This window comes from Aythya ferina (genome assembly GCF_964211825.1).
Source record: "Aythya ferina genome assembly, chromosome: 4".
Taxonomy (NCBI): Eukaryota; Metazoa; Chordata; class Aves; order Anseriformes; family Anatidae; genus Aythya; species Aythya ferina.
In genome coordinates this window covers 53823019-53837142 of record NC_140300.1, presented here as the reverse complement: position 1 = coordinate 53837142, position 14124 = coordinate 53823019, and the positions used below count along the sequence as shown (strand labels likewise).

General features: G+C 39.6%; 1 protein-coding gene across 3 annotated transcripts in view; it reads left to right on the top strand.

The window, feature by feature from the left end:
* VEGFC (vascular endothelial growth factor C) overlaps positions 1-14124 on the top strand; it is a 104614-nt gene that overhangs the window by 30302 nt on the left and 60188 nt on the right. The gene's annotated exons all lie outside the window — the stretch shown is intronic.

Genomic DNA, 14124 nt, shown 5'->3' with positions numbered 1-14124 from the left:
AGGGAGGGAAAAGAAAAAAAGAAGGCTGCACAGGGAATAGCCGCATTCCCAAAGAAACGCGAAGCATCTGATGGGCAGCCCAGAGGCTGCGCGCCCCGGGGATGGGGATGGGGATGGGGCTGTGCCCGGCAGCAGAAGCTTTCCCGAGCCGGCAAAGCTCAGGGCTTCTCCGGCATGAGAGAAGCTGGGGTGTCCCGGCAGCGCCGGCGGCTCCTTTCAGCGGGCTGAGGTGCAAGGAGCCCGGTGCTGCTGGAGGAAGGGCTGCGAGAAGCAGCTGGGCACAGGGATGGAGCAGTGAGGAAAACGTGGGGGACGGTGACAGCAGAAATGGAGACTTTCCACTTGTTGAAAAGTCTCTCTTGGAGCTATTGACACTTCGGATGACTTAGTGCTGCGTGACAGCGCGTACAGAAGGTGTGATGTGACACACCAATATGAACCTTGCCCAGGCATGTGGATCGGGTCCTGATTAAATCCTCCAGTTCTAATCACAGATACTTGCAGGGCTGCCTTAACTTCTATTTGCATAGGAAATTTTGTAACTTAGTGTTTGAGTACATCTCAGCAGTAATTGTGGTTTTGCAGTTCTTGGTATGCTGATGCGTAAAAATGATGCATAGAATGTGATTGTATATGAATGTGACATTATTAGATAGACCTCTGAAGTCTGAGCTTTATAACAGCTCTTCCCCTCATCTCATTGTTTTGAAGACTTGTGTCATGCTTTTGGAAAGCAATCAGGATTGAGTTTATTCGTTATTCATTTGGCGGGGGGAGTGTGTGGATTACAAGCTGAGCTGGTATTCTGACTTCTTTTTTCTAGGTTTGCAGTGATAGTTTTGATTTGGTTGGAGAAATAAACATAATGTAACAGTGCTGTTTGGTTTACTGAACAGGAGTTTTGGGAGTTTTTACAGTAGCTACATGGGAAGTCAAGTGTTGACGGTGTACACATAGATACATGTAGTTTGGATATCCAGACTGTTGCAGACCATATGTTGTTCACAGGCTTCATGCATTTCAAGTAATATTCTGTATGGAGAAGGTTGCTGAGTATGTTGTAGTCTCCCTCCAAATATTTTAATTACCAATGAGTGTTGTCAATTGTAATGTTCTAAATGCTAGTATGCTGTCAGCTTTCCTATTGCTTAAATGTTTACTAGGTACTCCTCAAATCTAAGTATTAAAAGTTAGGAACACAAAATAAACCTGGTCACTCTTAACACTTAGGCTATTAAAAAAAAAAAAAAAAAAATTACAAAAGGGTAAAAATACCTGGACTCTCTCCAGCATGTGACTGACTACAAGCCAGTGAACTGAGTGAAACTGATGCTAGAGGTGTGTGCCCTCAGACTACCTTGTGCTGAAAAGGTAGGGAAAAAAAAAAAAACACAACAAAACAAAACTGGAACATGGTGCATCCTTTGCACACTGAAGTGGCTGAGATCGAACAGCTGATTGTGAAGAAATGCCGGAGTGATGCCGTGCATTCCCATGCACGTGTTGTAAGGCAGTCACTGTGTTTCTTAAAGAAACTTCAAAGTCTTTCAGAGCTGCCGCTGTAGAGCACCGTATAGAAGTGCAAGCACTCCCTGGAAAGAAGGGAACTGTGAACAAACCAAAGGAAGAAAGGTCAAGAGACAGGGAAGTGAGTGGGATAGTGTGTGTTAAGCTATAACATTAACAGAAAAGTGTTTTTGTGCCTGGCTACTGGTGAGTAGCAGAGAGTGAGAGAGATTGTGCATCCCAGCAGGCTTAGTCACGTTGGGAGACTTTAGCTGGGAGTTTGTTGCTTCTGATGGAACTGTTGGAATGAGTGAGTATTGTGCACAGTTGTTGCTGTGATGAGAGAATGTGGGATGACTTTCTCAAGTAATTAGAAAGGATTAAATAAGTAAACTGTAAGTAATTGTTTCAAGGAAAATATGATTATATTGTCAGTGAAAAGACATTTGCTTGAACTTTCTGAACTTGAATGAAAAATGCATGATCACTTCTGTTTGTAGATACTACGCTTCCTCTGTTTTAACTTTCTACCCCATACTGCTGCATTTTATTCTGATGCCTAAGTACAAGTTATATAGCCTTTTGGGTTGACATTTTTACAACTTTTATTCCTCTTTGCTTCCTATTTTAAGAAGGTCAGCTTTAGAAATGTTTCTCTAGAGTATGGGTGAAGTTGAGGGTCCTCCAACACAGGAGGCAGAAAATAGTGTTGTGTTTTTATGCAGGTGAGTGTTATGTATTAGTTTTGTCCTGGAGATATGCAGCAACTTGGAAGCATTACAGATAAAAATAGTAGTGCGTCTTCATACATAGCTCTTGTAAAGGCATGCTCTGCTGCAGCTGGCCACTGATAAGCTTGTGCAACACTGCCTCCTCTCCCTTTTTTTTTTTCTTCTGCCAAAGGATAGTGTTCATTATTTGACAAGATTACAGGGCCCAGATTAAGACTTCTCAGATGAACTGTCTGATCAGTGGATGGGGAGCGACCCTTGCCCGTAAATCATCTCCTTCAGATTTCCTGCACCACCAGGGAGTTCCCCCAGCACACAGAACCTCACTCAGCTGGCTCCGCTGCCTCGTCCCCTGGCACCCAGCCATGCCCCCAGTGCTTCATGCCTGTGGCACGTCTTTAAATCGACGACATGCAGCGAATATGTGCTGCCTACCCAGGAGGTCAAAGTGTACTTAGTAATAATAATAATACCTTATTGTTTGGCAAAAGCTTAAAAACGAGCTAGAGGGGCTACGTGGGCATTTTGGGTATGAACTAAAATTCTGAAGTTACTGAAATGAAGGCGTGACAGTGGCATGTACTTAGACTGAATTAATGGGAATGTGGTAACAATAGCAGGAATAGGTTATTATGGTAACAATAGTGGTAACAGTAGCACAGTAACAATAGTGAGGAAGAAGCTAGTGACACAGCTGGGAAGTCTTGCTGAAGTCCCACCTTCGTCTTGCTATGTAGTCAAACGTTTAGGATTATGTGGCAATGCAAAAGCAGTGTTGATCAATTGTTCCACATCAGTTCAGGCAGTTTGAAACTATAAATACACAAGAATTCTTAGTTTTGCATTAAAATTTGAGTAACAACTGAAAATTTGATTTTATTTCACTGTTTTAGGTGTGTCCCTGAAAGTAGCAATGGGGCCTCTCTGTGCACACAGCCATACAGAACAGTCTTTGTGCTTTGATTTTGTGGATTTTTTTTCTTTTCCTACCCTCATGAAAATAGGTGCCCTTACATGAGCTCCCATTATCTCGGATGCTATCTCTGCTGAGACATGCCTTTATCATCTTAATTTTATTTTAAATCTGACCTAATCATAAAGTGCTACCAGTTGATGGCTAATGATGTTTAAATACCATTCATGTGGGAGTGGGAGGAAAGCAGTCTGTCAGTGTCTGAGACTTCTTCCTTTTCCTACATCCTGATGGTATCTCAAATCTACCATGCCATGGCCAGCTCTAAGTTTATGAAGTGTGCCTTACTCTGTGCCTCAATGCTTGCTACGCACGCTAGTAAGAAATGAGGCTGGGTTTTCCGGTCTGCTAGAGCACTGCTATTTTTCATAAACCTCATGCCCAGTAATCAAGCAGTGCTAAAATGAATAGGCAGGGAGAAGGTTATTTTTCTTCTGCTGTTACTATTTTGTCTCCTGCAACTTTTTATAAACGTGGCCACTCTTTTTTCAGATGAACATGCAAAGATGCTATCTTTTTGGGAGGCATGACTTGTATCAAATGCAACTAGATGAATCTGAGTAATGTAATAGGACCTACTGTGAAGACTAAGTAGAGCTTCTGCAAGTGAAATTGTTAAACCTTTGCCTAGTTTTCTGTGTGAGGAGAGTACAATACTAAGCTCCAAGAGCTCATGGCACTTCCTAGTTCTTGGTGTATGTATGTGCATTCCTGGGTATCTTGTGTAAGCACACTTATGTGTCTGTGAGGGATTTCACAGGATTGCTGCTGACAAATAACCGCGTTTCTGAAGGCTCTAAAAAAACCCTTTGAGGATTATTTTAACTAACTGCAGTGCTTGAAGGCTTACAGAAACATCCCTTCAAAAATATTATTTTTAAGCTCATTTAGGTTTAACGTCTTTTAAGCTTCTGCATGTTCTTCAAGGGTGTGTGTTCAGTTATTTTGGAAAAAATAAACCAAGACTTGCTGTTTTTGCTGTTGTAGCTAGAGTGGTGGTTATAATCATCTCCCGTTGATACTCTGCATCCAGAATAGGCAGTCTGGCTAGAACCTCATGTTCAGCTGCTGCCTTTTTGAATGTGGTCAGTGATTCATTAAAACAAAATGCTTGGAACAAAGGAAATCCATATGAAGTCAGACTGGTCTCCTATCAAGTTTAATATCTTTGTTTAATGTAAAAAATGTGCTACAGCTGTGTGTAGAATGAATTATAAGAAATTCCAAGTAAGGTTGTTGTTTGAAAGATGTAAGCTCCTTCAGAGTTGCAGAAGAGTTATGTCTTATAAAGTCTTGAATTTTGTTTAGTAACTGGGATAGGTATAGTTTCATTAACTATTATACATATTCAACAGCTGTACTTTGGGAGGAAGGGATTTCCATCCTGAGTGATGTTTAAGTACCATGCACATATAAGAATCTGTGTCAAAGACAGTAATGGCTGCGTAAATTGCAACAGAGTTTTAATTTAAAACATTGATAGCTTAGAGGGATCACGAAGGGATTGTCTCAATTCTTATTTTATATGAATTTGTCAGCTTTTTTTCATAGTATTAAAAACTGTTTTCTGTTTATGTCACCAAAAGATTTTTCCAATGACTCAATATTAATGCATTGCTCTGTTTGCTCTCCTTTGCATTTCAGAATTTCGTTGTGAAGTAGCTAAATCATAAGTCATTTACTCTTCTGTTCTCATGTTGTCATCATTGTAAATCAATCTCTCTATCTCTTTCATATTTTTTTTTTTAATTTTCTTGATTTTCTTTAGCCATCTTTTTAAGATGGCTAAAACTCCTTGCAGATATTTAAAGAGTTTATTTGCTGGTGGAATGAATATTTTGGTAAGGTGCTCCAGTTAGCAAAGTAACCAGGAGGAATGCAGTTCATTCAGAAGGAAAATAAAAAGCACAAGAAAAAACAGCTGACAACTGGAGGGGAAAAAAAATCTAATAGTAGTAGTTAGTAGATTTTGGCTAGGCTGTAGTTCTCCCCAGGTATGGGTGACTTCTGTTTTTGTCATCTTCTTACAGGATGAGTTGTCTTCCTAGGAGTGGTTACTGAGTATTACAGAAGTAGTAGTTACCTCTGTATGGAATTCTTGGTTCCTTGATTGGGGTTAACTTCAATGAACATTGATTGTGGAAGTTAACAACACAAATTTTCTGATATCGCCATCACCCTGAACCCTGTTGAAGTTGGTTCAAATCCTGTTCCTCATAAAAAAGAGCAGGCCTTTTGTCCTGGGTGTAAGGGAAAATACTGCAGAAGAGCTTGGAGACCTCTTGGAAGACACCAGAAGGCTGCAGGAGGGTTGTGGTTGTTGTGTCTGGTGTTGTAGATGTTGCATCCCCTGTGTTACTCTTGCATGCTTGTGGCTGTGTTGTGACATAAGCAATTTCAACAATGATATGACATCTGCCTGTGTCATCCAAAGCAAAGTCCTTTACACCGTATAATGTCTTCAATTTTTGACTCATCCAAGATCTGTGCTCAGTTGCCAGAGAGAAAAGAGCAATTTATCAGAGGGGATTACTTCTTTGAACAGTAGTTGTGCTTGATAATTTCCTCAGTCTTTTCCAAAGGAAATCTGTAGCACCCCCACGTGTGAAATTTCCAGGACTTTGTAAAGATGTAAAACTGTAGATTTCCTACTAGAGATTATTCAGAAGAAACAAAAGTAATCCCTAGCTGCCCTTCAATTTTCTTTGACTGCAGAATTTGTCAGACCCAAATGTATTTGTGGTGGACTGCTCCAGCTGTCTAGAGTGTACTTGCCGCATCACACTATTTACAGCCAAGTTGCAATACTTAGAGCCAAGAGAAAAACTGGCCAAGTGAAACTTCACACGTTAGCTGCTGTCTACTTACTCATGTTTGTGATTTGGGGGTTTTATGGGTGTGGTTTTTGGTTTTCCAGATTGGCCAAGAGAGATGCAGCTGGTAGTAACTTCTGCAGTCTGCTGAAAAAATAACATTCTCATCAGAGAAACAAGGAAAAACAATTGTAGAGGTTGAGGTATTACTTCCAGGTCAAACATTAGTTTTGGCAGAGCTTTTGTAATTCTGATACAAGAGCCCATCCCTCCTTTTCCAAATAGGTGGCTTAATGTTCGTTACCTCCAAGTATCTGTATACACAGCCATGTGAGGAAAGTTTGATAGTTGTTGTGTGCCATGTGCTGCCAACAGATGTTGAGATCCAAGTTCCTGCTCCACTGACTGTAAGTCCAGTTTTGTGGGATTCTTGCTGGTGAAGTGGTTGATGGCAACTTGCAGGGATTCCCTTTTATGAGCCCCCTGGGACCCAAAGCCAGCCCAAGCAGACAATGCTGTGAACCTGTTTTCATGTTCAAGGTGCTCATAAACACCAAGACGAGGAGTTGTGGACTTGGTTTCACATTTATTTGCACTTAGAAGTGCTCTAAAAATTGAACTCCAGGAACTGCCTTGTCCAGGTGCTCTCACTTTGAGCTGTATACATATTACAGAAACTTAACATGGAGAAAGAAAAATTTCTGAATAGCTTAAAATATAAGGAGAGCCTAAACCAAATAAAACTTTAATTGGAAATGTGCTTGAACGGCTTTGCTTTCGTTTATTCATTTGGGAGTGGGATGGGGGGAGAGAAATTTCTACAATTCTTGGATATCATTTTGGTATGTTTTAAAAATAAAAATCAGATTTTCTCTGGAAATCTTGCCTTTATTGCTCTGAGAACTCACCACAGACTTGATCTCTCACTCTTCTTAACCAACATCTGCTAAGTATCGCAAACTGCAGCAGCATTGTATTTTCTGTAATCTGGAGACTAAGATGACACCATGAAAAGTGGGTTTCACTGGAAGTCCAAAAAAAAAAAAAAAAAAAGCATTTGCCTTTCTTATCCCTAAAAAGGGTAGTTTATTTGATGTAATACTGAGTAATACTGATGAAAAAATCTCTGCTTGCTTCCAGTCTCTCTGTTACTTGGAGAACATCACTCCTACTATTTCTCTTTATTTCTAATGCAGAAAAGGCAAATTATGTAACATCAGTTGTTCTGGTTATGGATGTTTGTATCTGGCAGCAGACAACTTGATAGAAAAGAAACATTGCCTGTGAATTTAATAGTGCCAAGACTCTAGATAGACACACTGTGTATCCCTTTCAGAATTCCTACTTACGGTTAGAGTGACAGAGTAATTAACCAAGGAAACTAAGAGATGTACTTGTGAGGTAGCGGCTTACTGACATTTGTCTCTTGCCTAGGGACAGATGTTTCCAAATAAAAGCAGAGCCTATGACTTCCTCTTCTCCCCCATCTGCTCCCCAGCAAGTCTTGCATAACAGGCAGAATGCTGCTGTGGTACAAACATGACCATTTACTTCATGTTTCTTTTTTTTGTTATTCATGGATGTCAAGGCACTCTTGTTAAGATCTCAATATTTCTTTTTGGTAAGGATTTTTTTATTTCCTTTATATCTTCAGTATTGAATATTCTGTTACTTGGAAGAAGTCAGATAATCTTGCTAATAATCAGCAGGCTGTTATTTTTGAATCACTGTAGGTTCAGTAAAGATGGAGAAGTGTTTTTTTCCAGGAAGGAAGATAGCAATGGACAATTATTTTGTCCTTCTACTTGGGCGTGTTTCTGGCTGTCTATAGAGGAACAAAATGTCAGTTTCATTTTAAAATACCAAGAACCATGACGTACGGGCCACTGGGCACACCTTTTAGGAGAACATTAACAGTGACATGACTGCGTATCATGACTGTTGGCCTGTGTCCTTTGTAGTTTCATATCCTTTCACAGAGGTTTCATCTAAACTGTCGGGCAGCAGAAGTCAAGAAGTTAGGCTCAAAATCAAATTTCCAGGGGATCTCCTTGATGGACCATTAGTGGTGCTGAATCTGGGGCTTCTGCCTTGTGTTCCCAGGTGTACCTATGGCATGAGAACATACTTTTTTGAACGTACAGTTCGGAAAGGTCTGCTTACTTGCTGCTCAGCAGAGCCCAACAGCTTGGGCAGCTCTTGGCTGTGTGACTTTTCCCCTGCCAAACAGTAACACCATAGTGCTGGGCACGTGAAATTGTCTGGACCATCCTTAGGAGGGGATTTGCTGTGTCTGCACTGGGGAAGGTGGGTTTGATAGCAGTCTGGGCTCAGGTGAAGATCAGGCTGTCTCAGAATAGCAAATTGTGCTATATAGTGGTGTCTTTGCAGGTACAATTCCTTCCTAGGACTGTGGCAATCAAAAAGACTAAATGCAGCCTGTGCAACTAAAAGGGGTGGAAAAAATGCTTGCTTGTTTTTGTTGTTTTTTCTCCTTACCCAATAAGAGCCTACCTATTTTGCCCTGATCATCAACTGTGAAGAATGATCAGGATCCTTAAGATTAATGAGAACCCTGCTTGTTTTCTTCTCTGGGTGGCTGGCTCAGCAAGTGATCAAATCACTAGAAACAAAAAGGAGTAAAGCCCTGGAGAGGAGTTCTGAGTACTTTATTATTCCAAATAGCAGTGGAAGGACTGATAAGGCAGTAAAAGCATATTGAACTGCGATCTTGCAGCAGGAAGTAGATGGGGAAATGGGGAAAGTAGCGGGGAAGGATTTTCAGAGGCCAGGACCACATTCTTCAAAGGAAGGGAGAATTAGGATGCCTTATTGTATGAGGTAGAACCAAAGAGTTAAGCAAACTCTAAGCTGAACAGTCGTCATTAATCTGGATTAATGGCATAAAAAGGTCTTTGTAGTAATGAAACTCTTTGAATATCTTAGCATAGCTAACAGTTTCAGAAAATTAATGAAACTTTCAAATCCTCATCTCTTATGACAGATGGATGATCTGTGTTTTTCTCTTGAGCCTTTAAGTCGATGTGTTATTCTGATAGTTTGCTTGTGGTATTTATTTTGAGTATTGAAGTGACATTAAAGTAGAAGAATGGTGGCTGTACCTGGTCAGACAAAATGCCTGGTTAGCCCTTTATGTTCTTGTGATGAGGAGCAGTCTGCCATGCTTCTCCCCCAGTTTGTTCCACCTGTAGCCAGTAAGACTGTTCCCACTGAGTCCTGATCCCCCAAAATTTCTTTTCTAACCTCTGTCTGGTGAGCTGCCCTGCTTGTCCCCTGCACATAGCATCCAGCTGGTTTGTCCCCATACCATGCCATGGAAACAGCTCATGAGCTGTTTGCTTTGTTTCTTCTCCTTTGCATCCCACAGAGCGAGCTCAGGGGAATGCCTGCAGCCCTGGTGTGTGAACATGTACTTGCTGCTGGTTCCATGGCCAACTGGGGACTTAAGCTGGAAAATTTTGACAGCAAGCATTGACAGGGGCAGTGGAGAGAGACGCTTGCAGAGTCTTGGGCTCATGATGTTTTTTTGGAGTGAGAGGGCAACCATGGTAACATGCACCTGGCTACAGCCACTCTGCTGGCCCTTTCAGTACCTCTTAGGTTGTTTTTTGGCTGGGCTTTTTCTTTCCTTTTTAATTTATGCCCTTACCATCTAAAGCCTTGCCAAATTACAGGACCTACTTGACAACCTCCTTCTAAGCAAACAAAATGGGAAGTGTCACGACATGCTTACAGACTGCTGGCAGCAGGGTAGCCTGTGGGCCTCACCCCCTTAAATGATGGGGGGGAAGTATTTTTCTAATGTTTCACTTGACTTTTCTCCTGTGTGTTATCCCACACAGAGGCTTTTGACATCAACACCTCTTTGTATTAAGAACTTTAGTTTTGAGTGGCTGTTCTGTTTGTTTATATGTACATATAAATGTTATACATATATATATATATAATGATAATATTATATATATAATATATATATATGTATAAAACAACAATGAAACTGAAAGCAATTTGTCTTAAGCCTGACACTTGTGAGTTATGTATGAATCATCCCTAGTCCTTATCCTAGACAGAGCAGGGAACAATTTTGTCCATGCCACTTGTGATTTTACTGCGTTCTCTTAGTTGTTCTTTTCCCGGCTAATAGTCCTTCATTTATATAACATGCTTTTGGTAATGAAGCCGCTTCTTACCTTTGATCATCTGACTTCATAGCTTTCCTAATTCTCTGTAAGATGGCAGAACAAGGAGAGGGGAAAGCCAGGAATGCCTGCAGTATTCCGGATATGGGACACCACGGATGTGTGTAGGAACACAATGATGTTTTGTTCTTTTCCCTAATAATTCCACTTATTTTAAGTCTCTTGATTGGAGAGTATTTCGTAACATGTCTGACACAAGTTTGATTAAAGTGCCTCTTCTAAAGAAGTTTTAAAAGTATTTATATTGAAGGATTAGATGGGGGAAGACATTTTGTAGTTATTTTCTTCCTCAAAGTTCTCATAAAAGCTGTTCTTAGAGGCCTCTGTTAAGACAATGTACAGTTATTTAACTTACGTGCTCATAATGCTATGAGTTTTTCTGCCTGCCACATGTGCATGAGAGGTTTAACGGGACTAGCTATCTTCCGAGTTATAAGCCATGAGTTGTATATTTAATGTTCCTAATGACTTTTTTTTTTTTTTTTTTTTTTTTTTTTTTTAAGAAATGTGTTCTCAAAATCTGTAAAATATACCAGCAAGCTTGTAAAGGTTGTCTATACCTGTTAACAATAAAACGTGACTCTTGGGCAAGATTTGTGAGAGCTTCGTTATATGCACTAACTAGGTGCATATGACTAAGCAAATTTATCCTGAATCTACCCACCCATGCTTGCAAATTTTCAGATTTGTGCCAAGCCTGGCCTAAAGCATCAAATGTACAAAATGCCCTTCTGAGGTGTGCCTAGACAAGTGTTTTGCCTCTAACAGTCTCAGCACAGCGTGCTGTTTAGGGAGAACACTTTGGCTTAGTCTCTTTCTGCAAGTCACTCACTCGTGCCGTCCTAACACTCATAGAGGATACATCACTGCCCCTTCTCTTTAGTATCTGTTTATGGACATCTTGTTCATGGATTTGTCTCAGTTCATACTGAAGACAACACAGTAGATTTAGAGCTACTTCAGGCCACGACTGTGACAGGAGTGTCTCTGATTTTGATGACCAGCAATATTTATAAAGAGTTGTTTTTTTTCAGTTTATTTGCTTTCTGAAGCTTATATTCTGTTTTTTTTTGTTTGTTTGTTTTTTTCTTTTTTATTATTATTATTCCTTTAAGCCTTGTGTATCACAAGAATCAGACACAAAAGTAATTTTCAGTAGCGAGAGAAGAAAATTAATGTTTGTTTGGGGATCTGGGATATGTGTCCTGAGATTTTCAAAGTCTAAAGAAGAAACACAAGTGTTATTTGATTCTTTCAAAAAATACTTAAATACAAATGTATTTTGGCCAGTCACAGGGACTAGGGCCAATGTCAAATTGCTTCCTCCCACCCCTCACAACCGCTCTCATTGAGAAGCCACTTTTACTTCAAGCTTTAGACATTTATTATATGTGCAATGTCTTTTCAGTTCCTTTCTGCCTGGGGTTTTGACAACTTTGTGCAGAACTTTTCCAAAGGAGTACAGTACTTTCCCAGAGTACTACAGGTCAGAATCAAAATCTGGGCCTCTTTAAAGATGCTTTGTTGATGGGAACTTTTATTATGGGGTTTGTTTGTAGGAACTTCCACATTCCAAATGTCACTTGATGAGCACAACTGCAGTACACTGAGTACAGGGGTAAAGCAGAGGATCCTAGCTTGGTCTTGATGCCCTACTCCATTTAAAAATGTGGGAAGAGTTGCAGGGATATTTAGAGAAGGAGGGTGAAGGAGTTGGGTTGTCCACACTTAAGTCCAAAATTTCCGTTCATTCCCCCTATCTACTTTTCCAGGACGAAGGAAAAGGTAAGGGAGTTAAAGGAAAACTTTCAGGTAAGGGTTATATATAGTATGAACTTCAGAGGATATCCAGCATTATCCCTTTAGAAACATCTGTATTATCCCAAAGAAGATTCTTAGTTCATCTAGGCTTTTTCTTAATGGTGGATATCTTCCTTCTCCCTCAGTAGAGAAGTAAAGTTTACTTCTCTGAGGAAATTGTGCATTTTGTTAAGGGTTCTGAATGCATTTATGTTTAAATTCATGTGATCATTTGTTAGATGTTGTCTGGCAAGTGATACAGTGAATAAAATGGAAGATAGTCTTTTCTGAATAATCCTCAGCTTCTTATTCTAAGTCTCTGTTCCATGTTTGTGCTAACCTATTACATTTTGCTATTGTTCTACGTATTCTTTTACAGAACTCTGAAAACTGTATTTGGAATAACTTCAGTTTTATTCTTTTTTCCTCCATAAATAACATGTACAATACATTCCTCAAAATCCCTGTTATAGTCTTTATCATACAAGCCCTAATTTACAGATTATCTATTTAACAAATGCACTTGTAAAGGCTTACATTTTTATAATCGCTGTCTATTTAACTTTTCAACTGCCTTATGAGGAAACTATAAAATTGAAAGTTTATTCTGAGCCAAAGCAGGGTGTGTTCATTAGCTAACTGGTTTCATTAGAATGGGAATTTCCTTTCTATTTTATGGGTTACAGTGCAGTGTTGAGACTTTTAAAGTAAAGGCAAAGTATTGCTAAGATATGGAATTGCTTATCTTATCGTAAAACTTGCACTGATATCTGAGTAGTAACCTTAAAATAAAAATGGAATTAGTAAACATTGCTTTTGGTAATCATTAAAGTGACTGAATTTCATACAAAAACTATTTTTATCCACTGCTTACCAGTTATTTACCAATGTCCTTTGTCCTGGTTTCAGTTAGCACAGAATTAATTTTCTTCCTAGTAGCTGGTGGAATGCTGTGTTTTGGCTTAGAATGAGAAGAGTGCTGATAACACCCCGATGCTTTAATTGTTGCAGAGCAGTGCTTATACTAAGCCAAGGACATCTCAGCCTTTGCTCTGTCCTGCCAACGGGCAGGCTGGGGGGTGCAGTAAGAGCTGGGAGGGGACAGACCCAGGACAGGTGACCCAAACTAGCCAAAGGGGTATTCCATACCATCTGACGTCATGCTAAACAATATATAGGGGTGGCTAGCCGGGGGGAGGGGGCCGGACTGCTCGGGGTTAAGCTGGGCATCGGTCAGCGGGTGGTGAGCAATTGCATTGTGCATCACTTGTTTGTACATATTATTAGTAGTAGTACTATTATCATCATTGTATTATTATTATTATTATTATTATTATTATTATTATTATTTTCCTGTCTTATTAAACTGTCTTCATCTCAACTCACGAGCTTCACTTTCCATTTCTCTCCCCCGTCCCAGAGAGGGAGGGGGGAGGGTGAGCGAACGGCTGCGTGGTGTTTAGCTGCCAGCCGGGTTAAACCACGACACCTTCTATAAAATTAGAATCATTTTGCAAGCAGTGTCCTGATACTTTAGCTGGACCAAAATATTGGCTTCAAAGTCTTCTGGAAGATTGAAAGAAAAACAAATTCTACAACCTGTCTGGCTCTACTCAATGCTGATCATAACAGAGGAATTTCTACCACTAATTTGGGGGGCAATTTCTCTATTTTATTCCAAACTCTGGCAGATCTGTACCTGGGAAAGACAACTTGAGAATTCTACTATATGTGTGTGTGTGTGTATGTAAATATATATATATATATATATATATATATATATATATATATAAACATTTATATAGAGAGAGAATTTTGTTGTTGTTACTAAAATTTTGCTTTTTTTTTTTTTTTTTTTTTTGAGTAAAATAGGTTTTTATTTGGCAGCAAAATCTCCTGTTGAACTTTTTATGTTTATGTGGAAGAAGTTACAATATATGAAGTAAAAGATTAAGGCAAAACTTTACATGGAAGTAGTTATTTTCTTAGTGTAACATGATCTGATCTTCAATTTATATTTACCACTTTTTTCTTATATGTGTATAAAGTTTAGTGACAGTGCAGTGAAGGACTGGTAATAC